Source organism: Vicugna pacos, chromosome 29, assembly GCF_048564905.1.
Source record: "Vicugna pacos chromosome 29, VicPac4, whole genome shotgun sequence".
NCBI lineage: Eukaryota > Metazoa > Chordata > Mammalia > Artiodactyla > Camelidae > Vicugna > Vicugna pacos.
Genome location: NC_133015.1, coordinates 24181230 through 24195476, shown reverse-complemented (window position 1 = coordinate 24195476; position 14247 = coordinate 24181230). Strand labels below are relative to the sequence as shown.

The 14247-nt window shown below is 48.0% G+C and overlaps 2 long non-coding RNA genes and 1 other non-coding gene across 4 annotated transcripts; 2 read left to right on the top strand and 1 right to left on the bottom strand.

The window, feature by feature from the left end:
* Positions 1 to 874: 874 nt before the first annotated feature.
* On the top strand, positions 875 to 981 carry LOC116285987 (U6 spliceosomal RNA). The gene has a single exon (XR_004195749.1). It is a non-coding gene; the product is annotated as a U6 spliceosomal RNA (small nuclear RNA).
* A 4066-nt stretch (positions 982 to 5047) lies between these two features.
* LOC140690186 (uncharacterized) lies at positions 5048 to 11291 on the bottom strand. Of its 2 annotated transcripts, XR_012065362.1 has the most exons (7): positions 10901 to 11291; positions 10543 to 10775; positions 10231 to 10356; positions 9611 to 9769; positions 8095 to 8662; positions 5485 to 5583; positions 5048 to 5130 (listed from the first exon to the last, which is right to left on the bottom strand). It is a non-coding gene; the product is annotated as an uncharacterized lncRNA (long non-coding RNA). The 2 variants fall into 2 exon arrangements; XR_012065363.1 differs by lacking the exons at positions 5048 to 5130; positions 5485 to 5583 and having other exon boundaries at positions 8105 to 8662; positions 9611 to 9751.
* Positions 11292 to 11383: 92 nt separating this feature from the next.
* Positions 11384 to 12451, top strand: LOC140690240 (uncharacterized). The gene is made up of 2 exons (XR_012065431.1): positions 11384 to 11526; positions 11804 to 12451. It is a non-coding gene; the product is annotated as an uncharacterized lncRNA (long non-coding RNA).
* Positions 12452 to 14247: the final 1796 nt, after the last annotated feature.

The window sequence follows — 14247 nt, the reverse complement described above, 5'->3', positions numbered from 1 at the left end:
ACTACAGCTGTCCTGTCGATCAGTCAGCCTCCTCTCTCCCGGTTCCTTTTCAGACATGCACACGCGTCCACTGTCACTTTTGGTTTTTAAAGTTCTTCCCTGCTTTCTCCTCATCTATAGGATGATTTCATGGTGTGTATATATATATATATATATATATATATATATATACACACACACACACACACACACATATATAACTTTTATTTTTTTTAAGTTTTTTAAAAAAAACAGAGGTACTGGGGATTGAACCCAGGTCCTCATGCATGCCAAGCATGTGCTCCACCGCTGAGCCGTGCCCTCCCCCACAGCCCCGATTTCACGGTTCTTAACCAGGCTCTGGCACATGGAGGCCTTCGTCACTGGGCTCTGCTGAGCTTTCCAGCTGTGTCTCTCTCCACCCCTGACGTGTGCCCGTTTCTGGGCGATGCTCTGTGCCGCCCCTGTGCCTTGGCTCTCTGGGGCTCTCTGTCTAGACTGGCTGTACCGTGTCTGTCAGCAGAACCCGCCCTGTGGGTCTCTTGTTTTTTCCAGGTCTCTCTTCAGAGTCCAGTCCTCTCTGAGATCTTCCCTCTCTCAGCCCAAGGCACCTCTGCTCCCTTTATCTTGCCAACTCAGAAATCCACCTGAATCCACTCGAATCAGCCCTCATCACGTCTCACTGGGTTGTGGATATTTGTTGCCATCTCTCTTCCCCACCAGACCGGGAGTGTGGGCTGCATCCCCGGTACGCCTCCCAGCTCCCGTCCCAGCTCCGCCGCGACTGTGGGGAGGCTGGGGTGAGCGGGGACGGGACCGTGCTGCCCCGGCTCTCTCACTGAACCACCAGCGGAGACTCCTTTCTCTTCATAGTTCGAATCAGCGTGTGAATGTAGTGTTTGCGTCAGCAGCACAGACGCTAAGATTGGAACCGTGCGGAGAAGCCTAGCACGGCCCCTGTGCAAGGGTGACGTGCAAACTCGTGATAGGTTCTGTGTTTTTTTTTTACATTGTCCTGCATTTAATTTAATTTAATTTATTTTAAAATATATTTTTATTGAAGTATAGTCAGTTTAAAATATGTTAATTTCTGGTGTACAGTGCAATGCTTCAGTCATATAAGAACATATATTCCTTTTTCATATTTTTTCACCATGTTCCATATTTTTATGTATAAAATAGATAAACAACAAGGACCTACTGCACAGCACAGGGAACTGTACTCAATACCTTGTGATAAGCTATAATGAAAATAATCTGAAAAATGTATATAATCTATGTATGACTGAATCGCTTTGCTGTACACCTGAAACTAACATTGTAAGTCAATTGCACGTCAATAAAAAAATTTTTTTTAAAAAGAAATGTGAATATTGAATTGCTTCATCACGGAGAAACAGGCACAAAATAAATAACTGTGATGACACAGATGACGTGAAGCTCCCTTCTGGCCGGGGGCTCAGGGAACGTTCCCCGTGGCTTTCGTTTGCCGCTCCTCCTAGATGAGCGGAGTGGAGAGGACACAGAGAAGGATGCTGACAGGGCAGCGATGCTGGGATGAACGGGCTCGTGGGGAAAGAGAGGGAAACCCGGGCGAGGGACTTGGGAAAAAGAGGTCCTGGAAGGGCGACGAGGAAGATAGAAGAATACAGCGGGGGAGCATTGTGGGAACAAACTCAGAAACAGCCCAGAAGAATAGTCAGCTCGCTGCCAATAAGGAGCCACGGGGAAAAAGAAATACAGGAATGAGAGGAAACTCTGGCAGGATGCAGCTTCACAACTCTTTTCAGAGCCCGAGCTCTCGCCGGCGTCTTTACATTGTCTCTGAAGTGTGTGTCCACCCTGACTCCACATCCAGGCAGGCCTTCTCTGGAAAGCACTCGGGGTCAAAAGGCCAGAGCCCCCACGTTAGAACTGGACACTGTCTCCTGGAGGAGTGCACCGCCCCAGGAGCCAAGCCAGCTGACCCCCAGTCGTCCGACCGTTGGATGAAATAGTTCCAGTAATTGTGAGTTTGCTGTGATATGGACGCGATGCCCACGGAACCCAGCTGTCCTTCTGGAGTGTTCCAATAGGATTTTAATAGGACCCTGTCTGACATCAAAAGTCAGAAATGACTCCTGCTCAAAAAATATACAGGGGTGGAGGAGGGTACAGCTCAGGGGTAGAGTGAATGCTTAGCAGGCATGAGGTCCTGGGTTCAGTCCCCAGTCCCTCCATGAAAATAAATAAATTAATAAACCTAATTACCTCCCCCCAAAACAAACAAAAAACTAAAAACAAACAAACAAACATACAAGAGATCAAGGCTATAGCCGGTAATTGCTTTGCAGACCCTTAGAGCTATAAATTTAATAACAACTTAAAAATTGCGGCAGAACAGAAGGGCTGAGCTTATAAACCCCCCGTTTCTGTAAATGCAGGCTTTCTCAGGAATTGGAACTTGAGCGACAGGCTGCAGAGTGACTGGAGTAGGTCACGTGTTGAGACGAGGGTTAAGTGACCACGGTTTAGAACAGCACGTGCTTTCTTATTGAACCCATTCGTAATCCTTGCCTGGTTTTGCAAAACACCACATCTAATCACTTCAAAGTCAAAGTCAGCAGAACAGACGAGAAAGCAGATGCTTTGCCAAGACACGAATATAATAACTTTCATTTTCAAAGTTCTCTCGGCCTGTCGTTCAGGCCCGCAGAGAAAGCAGCATGTGGACACCCTTACGTCAGAACGTTGGTGTCCTTTTTTCGTTTTAGTCCCCTTGAAACGCCAGACCACTAACTAAGCATTTAGAAACAAGCAGGGTCACAGGTTCTGTCCCGGAGGTGAGGCTCCGCCGGTCCCGCGCATCGCTTGTCCTTCAAGGGAGAGACGGCTGTGTGCGCAGGAGAGGAGGCAGGCACCTGGCGCTTCTGTCCAAGTTAGCGTTGAGGGTAACGTTCTTCCTCAGCTGCCACCTGCTTTCTGTGACGCTCTGTCAAGTCTCACACCTTGTCCATGGGGCTGCGGAGTATGAGGCCGAGGGGAGTGGGGCGGCCTGCGGGGCCAGCTCAGGATGCTGGAGGCAGGGAGACGGGCCCGCGGTCACCCAGCAGCTGGCCTGGGGAGGAGCCGGGGCTGGAACTTGGTTTCCCAGCTCCGGCACCTGTGACGTCACAGCACATCACCTGCTCCTCTGCCCACAGGAAAGACTCCCCTGGGGCAGCTCCCAAGGTCCAGGACATTTTCAGATCTGTGAGCCAACCTGCTTTAGGAGAACCTGTGTTGGCTCCCCAAGCAGAGGAGGCTGCTCAGCTGTCTTTGGTGAATGCTTACAAATGATGAAGGAGGACAGTGGGGGGACATCGCACAGGAGGTTGAGCACATAGCACGTGGCAGTTTAGCTGAGCAGTCAGGAGCCACGGTGGGCCTCCCGCTGTGCCCGGAACGGCTTCTCCGTGGCCGGGGCCGGCGGCGGGGTCCCTCTGGCCTCTGTCTCAGGGCTCCTGGGAGGGTTCGGGGGGCGCGCTCACCACCAGGCCTGCCGGATGGTGAACACTGCGCGTGTTAGCTGTTACAGAAAGTGCTAGACGGAGCTGCGTTTTACTTTGAGGCGCCCACAACAATTTGGTGGCATCTGAAGGTGCCAAGTGCAGTCGCTCTCCTGCAAGGATGTGTGGTCTTTCCAGCAGCTCTTCCCCTAGTGGGGCGCCCAGCTGCCCACCCTGAAGACCCCAGCTGGGTCCCTCACGTGCAATTGGCAGGAATAAGAGCCATGATGTTTTAGGGCAATAAACAGGCCAGCCCGGCCAACCCACAGGCTCTCTGAAGGTGGAGGCATCACCGCTCTGTAAAAGCTCAGGGTACCTGGTTCCAGTCGGTACCGCACACCATCCACTGCACCCGTGTCGGGTCCTCCCGGGGGTTCGGGCCAGGAGCTCTGGGCACCCGGAACCTGCGGCGCTCAGGCATCACACAGGTGCGTCAAAATCACCGAGCGCCCGCCCCACGCAGAGCTGCCCCTGCTCCTAGGTCGCGTCAATGGTCGCTGCCTATTTGCCTGCCCGAGTCGTAAACCTGGGAGTCACACTCCACTGCCGCCTCACCAGCACCCCCACCGCGTGGTTTCCCCCTTCAGTCAGTTCCCTGAGTCCTGCCACCTTGGTATTGTTCAAATCCAAGTGTCCTTTATTTGTAGTGACACTGGCTTGACTCCAGCAGCAGTAGTATGTTACCTGCACTGATGCAGCCACGTCCTTGTCCTGCAGACTGCTCCCTGCATCACTGCCCCCGCTGGCAGTCATCTCTGGCCCATGGCTCGGGGCCCCGCTGCCCGCTGGAAGGAGCCCAGCAGCCTTGGAGTGGTTTCACGGGCCACTGCTGTTTCAGCCTGCCCGCCACCCCTCCTCCCACCTCTGGTCACAGTGCCTGACTCTCCTCGGGGGGCCCTCCCGCCCCACTCCCCTCCCTGGGCTTTGATCCCCAGCCGCTCCTCTCCGCCTCCTCCGGTCAAGCCAGCTCCAGGCTGACAGGGGAGGGAAATGTGGTCTCACTGGCACAGTGACTGATGCAGGCTTGGTCATCTGTCTCCATCAGCCCAGTGAAAAATCAGTCTTTGGAACTATTGGTCAAAAAGAGCTCCTTCTGTAGGTGGGTCTCAATGCCAGGCAGTCTGAGCCTGGATCTGTTGGTAGCTGTCTGGACACGGACCCTGGACCTGCCAAGGGATGGGCCAACAGGGCAGAGCCTGGGTCACACACACCACTGACACGTCAGACGCTTGGGTTCAGGCTTGTTCAAACCCCGTACCCTCTGTCTATTCAGCTACGCAGACCCTTTTTTGTTTAAATCCATCTGACCTGATATCTTGCTTTTTGAGAAAAGACATTTGGTGCAGACTTGGTAAATTGGTGCAGCCACTATGAAGAACAGTATGGAAGTTCCTTAAAAAACTGAAAATAGACTTACCATATGATCCAGCAGTCCCACTCCTGGGCATGCACCTGGAGAAAACTCTAATTCAAAAAGACACCTGCACCCCAGTGTTCACAGCAGCACTATTTACACTGGCCGAGACGCGGAAGCAGCCTCAGCATCCAGCAAACGAGAAGCACCTACTGCCGAGCACAGGGAGCTGTGTTCAGTGTCGTGTGATAACCGGTAATGGGAAAGCCTCTGAAAAAGATAGGTGTATATATGGATAACTGAGTCACTTTGCTGTACCCCTGAAACACTGTAAGTCGACTATACTTCAATAGATAAAGAATTTTTTAAAAAGAGACAGACTTGACTACCACACGTGGCCATAAAAGACCCTGAGTGATGGACTTCTCCCTGCCTTTGGAAGATTCCGTAAGGAATCTCTTTTGCCCAGGGGCCCTCCTTTTCTGGAATTTCCTTTCCTTTTCTTTTCTTGACTAATTCATATTCATTCTCCAGGAATCAGCTACGACTTCACCACTCCTGAGAATCCTCTCCTGACCACCACCCCCCTCAGCTCCCTGATCAGGACCCTCTCACAGCACTCACCACAATGCACCCAAAGTGCCCATCTGCTTTTGGGGTGCCCTCTGGACTGCAAGCTCCTTAGGCTGCGATCACATCTTTTCACGGTTGTATCTTCAGAATCTATATGTTTACTCACATGTATGAGAGAAAAAGTAAAGCTTCTGAGGGAGATGAAAGAGAAATGATTATCTTGGTTTAATTGAAAAAGTGATCATGTATTTTAGAAAGATCATTCCCTTTGGCTAAATCATAGACAGTCAACCAGGCCAGGGAAAGCTTGGAAGCGTGGAGACCAGCTCCCGTCAATGGGTGAGAAATGATTAAATTCTGAATCGTAATGGTGGGAGTGGGGATGGAGGGGAGTCACAGATTCAAGATGTTCAAGAGAGATGAAGGCCAAAGCCTGAGGAAATGTGGGGCTAAAGAGAAGAAAGAGGTCCCGACGACTCAAGGTCTCTTGAGACAGGGAAACTCACAAAGGAGATGAGTTTTTGAAGTTAAGAAAATTTGTTTTTTCTTTTCTGAATAAAAAAAAATTTGAGATATAATTCATGTACCACAGCATTTACCCCTTTAAAATATACAATTCAGTGTCTCTTAGTATATTCACAAGGTTTACTGCCATTACCTAATTCCAGATCATTTCATTATTTCTCCAAAAACCCAATGCCATTAGCAGCCACTCTGCATTGCCCCACCGCCCTGGCCTCTGGCAATAATTTACTTTCTGTCTCCATAGATTTGCCTATTCTGGGCGTTTCATATAAATAGATTCACATAATATATGGTCTTTTGTGTCTGACTTCTTTCATTTAGCACGTTTTCAAGGTTCATCCATGTTGTGGCTATCAGTATTTCAAGCCTTTTTATGGCTGGATAATATTCCACTGTATGAATTTACTACAACTTGCTTAACCATTCATTAGTTAATGGACATCTGGGTTGTTTCTACCTTTTGGCTATTATGAATCATGCTGCTGTGGACATGGGTGTACAAGTTTCTGTGCAGACATATGTTTTCAGTTCTCCTGAGCATACACCTGGGAGTGGAATTTCTGAGTTATATGGTGACTCTGTGTTTAACTTTTTAAAAGACTACCAGACTGTTCTCCAAAGTGGCTGCATCATTTTACATTCCTACCAGTAGTATCTGAAGGTTCCAATTTCTCTGCCTCCTTGTTGACCCTTGTTATTGCCTGTCGTTTCGAGTATAGCCATCCTGGTAGTCGTGAACTGGTATCTCGTGGTTACATGAAAGTTTGTAATTTTGATGATGTCTAGTTGATCTATTTTTCTTTTGTGGCTTGTGCTTTTGGTGTTACAACTAAGAAATCACTGCCTAATTTAAGACCATGAAGGTTCAAGCGTATGTTTTGTCTACGGGTTTTATAGATTTAGGTCTTACATTTAGGTTTTTGATCGATTTTGAGTTAACTTTAGTTACATGGAGTGAGAAAGAGGCTCAGCGTCATTCTTTCGCTGTGGCTTTGGCTCTCTGGATTGTTTGAATCTCCTTATGAATTCTGTGACCTACTTGGAAATTTGTGCAAATAAGCCAGTTCTGATTTTTAGGGGGATTATGCTGTATTTACAATTATTTTGGAGAGTATTGCCATCCTACTAATATTAAAGTCTTTTAGTCCATGAACATGGGATATCTTTACATTTATTTAGTTAATTTCTTTCAATAATGTTTTGCAGTTTGCAGTGTTCTTGGACTTCTCTTGTTAAATTAACTCCTAGGTCTCTTGTTATTGATGACATTGCTAATGGAATAGTTTTCTTGATTTCCCATTCAGGGTTATTCATTACGACTGTAAGCAAATACAATTGAGTTTTTAACAGCTGACCTTGTATCCTGCAATCGTGCTGAACGCATTTGTTAACTCTCGTACTTTCTTGTGTGCATCAGTTCTGTTTTTTGAAGCATTAAACTCCAGGTGTTGAGCATGCTGTTCAGCACCAAGGTGCAGGGCTGGAGAAGGAGTGTGGGGTGGGTCTGAGGGTCCCCGGCACTCCAGAGAGTAGATGGGACAGACAGAGCAGGGAGGCTGTGGACAGTGGGGAGGGAACAGTCTGGGACGGACCGTCAGGAAACACCGACAGGCAGAGAAGGAGGACTCTGAGAAGCAAGGCACCGATTGTATTTTCATTTAAAAATTCAGGTTAGAAATTGAACTGTCTTTTTCCCCAGAAGTCTTTGTATCTATTTCTTTTGATTCTGGGGAATTGAGATGAAGAATCCTTATCAAAACTTTCATCTCAACGCTTTCTTTCTCAAATAATATACAAAAATAGTGAGGTGAATATTGCTAAACCTTTTGAAAACTGATTCTGTTTCCTCATGTCATTCATTATGGAGACATACTCTGAGCATTTTGGGCCAAACTTGGGGGTTGAGGTCACATACTTAATGATCTTTTTAAATATTTATAACCAGACTTTTGTTTAAGGGAAGGAAACCCGAAAATATCACCCTAGAATCGGTTCTGAGGCCAAATTTTTAAAAAATTAACCCAATTCATGGCATATTTACAGAGGTGGAAGAATTTGGACGTTTCTGTCTCCATTTCCTCTAATTTTTTTTTCATACTTGACATTCCTTTCACTTCCCTCCACCCCTCCACTCACATCTGCTGTGTGTGTTTTGCTGTTTATTGATATGGATGCTCCAAAGTCAACAGGTGTCTGATGTCAGAAGTCTTTTGTGTTTCCTTTGGATGCATTCTAGTGCTGGATACAGACGTGTTTGGCGGAAACGGCTTATCTCTTTCGTAGGACCTGCTGGCTGGAAGGTGCCCGAGCGCCGCTGTCAGAGGAGTTCTCCATCAGTTTGGCCACACACCTCTTCAAACGTCCAGGTCCGAGTTCCAGGCAGGGTGTGTTGTTTGATGGACATGGTGGCGGTGTTCACGTAGAAACCGACAGAAACATTTTTACTCAGAACTGTGGTCTCTAGCAATATCTAGGACTTGTTTTGAAAAGGAAGTAGCTGTGGCGCATGGCAGCCCTTCTTCCTTGATTTCTTACAAGGCTTTCTGTCAGGAGGGCCACCCAGAATCTGAACGTTGACTGCGCACTGCTGTGTGTAAGCACATAGCACACAGCACGGTGTTCAGATGCTCATATGGAAAAGAGCTGGTTTCTATGTCAGTTTATTTATTTCTTCCATGACCCAGTCATACTGAAAGAAAAATTCCTAGACCCATCAGAAAAATAATTAAGATAATTATATTAAGACCTTCATACTCACTGAAATACTTCAAGTGCTTAGTTACTTAAGAGACGTGTTTAATGTTCACTAAATGAAACATAGTTGCTCTATATTCTTAAAAAATTTTTTTTCTGTTTCACTTTTTTTGGAGGGGGATTAGGTTGATTGATTGATTGATTTTAATGGAGGGACTGGGGATTGAACCGAGGACCTCATGCCTGCTGAGCACATGCTCCACCACTGAGCTCTGCCCTCCCCGCAGTTGCTCTAAATTCTTAATTTAAGTTGTAGATTATACTACCCTCCTTCTCAACGTCATTAAAGAAGCTCTTTCCAGAGCAGGACAGTAGCCTTTGGTGTATTGCTGAAAGTAAAATGTGGTCTGCACACAGACCTGATTTGGGGAATTTTAGCCTTTTTCTCTGGCCCTTGTGAGCTCAGAATCCTCAACTCCCCCTTTTCACGCCAGGAATTATTTTATAGAATTTCTCAGTGACAATCAAATTGGTTTTCCTCTCATAAACATAGTCAAAATCTTCCACTACTACAATAAATATCACAATTAGAATGTACTCTGAGGCCTAATGCCATAGTCTCTGGCCCAGGAGGATGTCTGAGAGGGTGGCCCGGCTCCCTGGGTCTTTGAGCTGCGTCCACACACGTGAATTACAGGGCCAAAGCGGGGCAGGATAGGACATCAACACAGTTGCAGTCTTCACAGATCACATCAAAGGGCACTGAGAGGGAGGTGACATGGGGGGGGCGTAGCCTGGTGGTGGAGCGTGTACTTAGCCTGCACGAGGTCCTATGTTCAATCCCCAGTACCTCCAAGTAAATAAATAAGTAAATAAATAAATACCTAATTTCTTCCCCAGCCAAAAAAAAAAAAAGTTAAAAGAAGAAAGAAAGAAGTGACATAATCTACAGACTCACTTGAAGGAAAGGGAATGTTCTTGAGCTTCTAGGCTATGCTCCGTGAGAGCTCCAGCAGCTGAGGCACGTCCCAGCGAGGGGCAGGCCCTGCCTCCAGTCCTCCTGTTTACTTCTGGCGCTGGCCATTCTCCTTGAGGGGTACTGTCCGATCAGGGCTGCCTTAGAACAAGTCAGCAGGGACAGGACAGCCTCTGTGCTCGGGGGGCCCCAGGTGACAGCTCCTCCTGGCCTGGCCGGCTCTGCCTGAGTCACAGCACCGTCTGCCCAGCTCAGCCTCTCGGCCCCACATCGTCACCTCCCTACAGGCGGCCAGGCCTGGCCCCCTGATGGGGCCTCGACCCCCTGCCCCTCCATCTCCCTCCCGGCCTGCCCGTGGTACCCACCACTCCAGTGCCTTTAAACAGATCCCACAGCCCTGTCATCTCTTAGCCTCAGGGACCCTGTTGGTCTCTTAGTGACCTGCCCCATCACCACCCATGCCAAAGTCTGACAGTTTATGCTTCCTGGACCTTTAAACATTCCTCAGATTTACTTTGATTGCTGGGAGAAGCTCGGTTTTAGCCCGACTCTTATCGGGCGGGCTGAATGGTGCAGCTGGGCCGGGCTGGGTTGGGGATTACCTCTGATTGCTTATTTTAGAGAAAGGCAGTCACACAGTCGTAGAGAAAGCCGCCCCAGTGGGGTAGGAAGGCGGGATGTCAGATCCTGCAGCTGCCCCTGATTAAGGGCTCCTTGGATGAAAAGCACTGAAAACAGGACACACCATGGTGGGATCACAGGGGTTCCTTAAGTGCAGCTCCCCACCGGCGACACTTCTTTGCGCCTCGGCCCTCCAGTCCGTGTTTTAAGTCACGGACGTTGCCAGTAGGCTTATCCCACCTCCTCTGCCCGCTCCCAGGGACAGGAAGCCCCCCTCCCCTGCCCCACTCCACCTTCTGCAGCGAGAGCAGGACACACTCTTAGCCCAGCAACTTCAAAGTCAGGCAACGGGAAACGCAGTGTGGACTGTCTGTCCGTCCTCTGGTGCCTGGCGGGCAGTGGGGCCCTTGGAAGCAGAGGGAGATGCTGTCCTTCGAGAATTCAGCATTTTTCTTCCTTTCTTCTTCCAAATGCCTTTATCCAGAGAAATATCAAACATGATACTCCAGCTCCAGACTCAAGTTCCCTGTTGAGACATAAGGCAGCGGAGAGTCTACTGAGAAACTGCGGGCCTGAACCTCCTTGTTGACAGTTCTCATCGGTTCAAGTAGGCCACGGCTCTCCTTCGTAATTTGCATTTTCAGAACACACCTTGCCTTTTTTTGGTCTGGCAGCATAGTTGTTTTTGTTTTTTTTAAATATATAAGAGCAGGTATTTAAATACATGTCTTTATCCAGGTTGTTTTCTTTTGGTGAGATAAGTAAATAATATTCAAAAGGAGGGAATCAGCATTATCTTAAAACACCCCTGAAATCTGTTTCTAAGCCCCAAGTTCCCAGCACTGGTGAGCCCGCCCAGCCCTTGGCAGTGGAGCGGACTGGAGGAAGGAAGGAAGGAAGGAAGGAAGGAAGGAAGGAAGGAAGGAAGGAAGGAAAGGGGGAGGGAAGGAAGGAAACCGAGCTGTGCCCTCAGAGAGCCTCTAGGGACACGTTAACCAGCCGGCGCCACAGACCACCTCGCTGGGAGTGGCTCTGATGTGGAGCTGGCTGGCCATTCTCCGGTTGCTGTGTTTACCTTTGAGAACTGTGTTCCCTCCAAAGGGTAGCTATGGATACAGCAGAACGACACGAAAACTTACCCTGTGCAGTTAGATGTTTCGAAATCTGCCGAGGTTAACACTGGGATCAGCCCAAGTGCCTCGAAGTGGACGGGAGCCACCTCTGCACTGACTGGCCCTGGCGGCAAAACACCGCTAAGAGCCGCCCCAGAGACGGAGGTGTGGAGCCATTTGCCCAAAGTCGCACACGTAATGGCAGGGCCAAAATTCGAAATCAGCCTGTTAGCCATCAGGGTACATACATGGCACTCACCCCTCTCACTGGCCCCCCTGCCCTGGTTGTGAAGCACTGTTGCAGCCGACTGCACGGGTACTGAGCCGCTCCGTACAGGGCGTGGCCCTGGGGCACGAGTGACGGGGGGGGGGGGGGGGAGCCGTTCCACCTGCAGCCCGGTGCTGGCGGTGGCCGAGATCTGACTTCACTTTGCTCCTCCAGATCCTACCCATCCTGATGGTTCAGCTCTTCCCTCAAGTTTTTTCGGTGACCCATCTTCCTCCGCGCCATTCCCTGCCCTCCTTTGCTTAAATGAGGCAGATCTGAGCGCCGTAGCCCACGCTCAAGTGAACCTGCGTCTTTGAAAATTCTTGGTGCGTTCACAGCCTTGTGCGTGGCGCCAGCCGGGTTAACCCTCATGATGAACCCTTCCCCAGGGTATAAATCACTCTCATGAGGCACCAAGGAGTTACTCTCCCAAAATCACAGAAGGATCAAGTCATAAGAACTGTGCAAGTCCGTCATTCCCTGTTCAAGACTCTGAAATCCAAGCAGCTCTAAAAACTCCTGGCAAAAGCTGGTCTCAGTGTGTGGTCACTTAACAGGTTTTCCATTGCTTAATGTAAAGTTCAAGTTGATGCGACCAAAAACCCCACGCTCTTCCCCACTTCAATGGGCTTGAAGCTTCACCGCTTGTCCTGAGCCCACTGACCGAGCCCGCGTGGCCGTCCGCCGTTGGGTGAGCATCTGGTGGACGTCCAGGGAATGGAGGCAGTCGGGGACCGTGCAGCCTCTCTCAGGCCAACTTGCGAACCTCGGGCCAAGTCCTGCCAAATGCATGCACATTTAGCAAGTAAAATTTAAAAGTCATGCTTTCTGATCTTTTATGCCCAAAGAAGTCCTTCCTCTCTGTCCTCAGTCACGCCAGGAGCCGCCTGCACGACAGTTTGCAGCCGAATTCTGATGTGAAGCCACCTGGGCTGGATGGAGCCTTGGCTAGCCCACAGCCTCTAATTCTAAAATAAAAAAGCAAAAACAAACCACTAAAATTCAAAAATATTTTTACAACTTATTTGGCAGAAAAAAATTTGATGCTGAAGGCTCTTTATAATTTCATTTATCCACTGAGTGTGAATAGTCAAGTGTGTTCTGGGCTGAGATTTTAATTTGTTTGCTTGTAAGGTGATGCCCCAGATCTCTCCAGGTTATTAATTAATACATAGTACATGCATTATATTCCCTTTCAACTTGGCCCTGAAGGCTTGGAAGAGGGGATTAAGAGCCTGTGATTTGTTTATGCAAGAACCAAAGGGCAATGGGGGTGGGCGTAGAGCTCAGGAGTAGAGCGTGTGCTTGGCTTGCATGAGGTCCTGGGTTCAACCCCAGAGCCTTCGTTAAGGGGAAAACTAAAATAATAATAAATTCCCTTAAAAAATAAAGTTCATGACTCATTGATTAAAAAGAACAAAGGGCCATGTAATCCTCCTTCCAGTCGCTATAACATTTACCAACGAAAAATTATTTACCACGCTTTATTCAGATTAACAAGTCCGTTTTTGACGTAGACAGTAGTGGTATACTGCCTGCCACCCGTTTCAGCGTGAAGTTTCTGATGCAGGCACTGAAATGCTAGCTAACCACTCCTGCCCTGTACTTCAAATACAATTTGCATGGAAATAATCAGCATACAGACGCTATAATATTGCCTGCACTGAAATTTTAAGAGATGTTAATTATTCAGTATGAAATTATCTTAAATCTTCTTATAAACCTGCCCATAGTTTAAAACAGGAAAGTATAAACAGTATTTAGAAAACACGAAACATCATTTAAATTTTATTGGAAAATCCAGAGGAGTGTGATTTCAACCAGCAACAAAGTGTTACTAAGAGGTACCCCATACCCCCTGCCCCCCACCCCCAGTTTCCTTTTCTCCTAAGGAGTAAAGTCATGTTGCTTGATGCCACCGTGGGTAAACACGAATCCAGCCTGATAACCAAAACTGAAACAGAGTATCAGTGATTGGTTTTGTTCTGCTTATCCTCATGATAGGGAGAAAAAAAAATGTGTATACACCCACACACACCCTAATCAAAAAACAAAAACTACTAATGTCGTAGAAAATCCACGGGTCCCTGAGAATGCCTGGCATTTCCAAAGGCCCACGGCCCTACTCTGGAAACGCTAGACAAGCAGGTGAGTTTACTCGGCCTCCCAGAAGTGCTCCTGCCTTTAAGCCATTCGCAGAGTGTGACAGGAATATAAGTGTACTTGGTAACCTGTGGAGCCCTGCCAGGAAGGGCGATAGTTTCTTCTAAATGCTAAAGAAATCACCAAACCTAAATTGCTTAAAATGAGTGGAAGCAAATTAAAAGTGAACCAACAAAAATTTTAAATGAACCAAAAAAAAAATTCTCAGTGCATTGGATTGGAATTGAATTCATGTGAAATTTTAAATGCCTGGCTTTTATCACAGGAAGGAAAAATTTTGTGAAGAAACTTCATGTATTGCGGTACCTGGAACTATGAAAAATATTTCGCTCATCCTCTCCGTGTATTTCTCATGTGGGGATACAGGATATTATGCCTGATAGTATCCCAAATGGTGGATGTGGGGCTGCGCGGAGCAGGTATCTAGCTTGGTGGTGAGTTGTATTTCAGGAAGG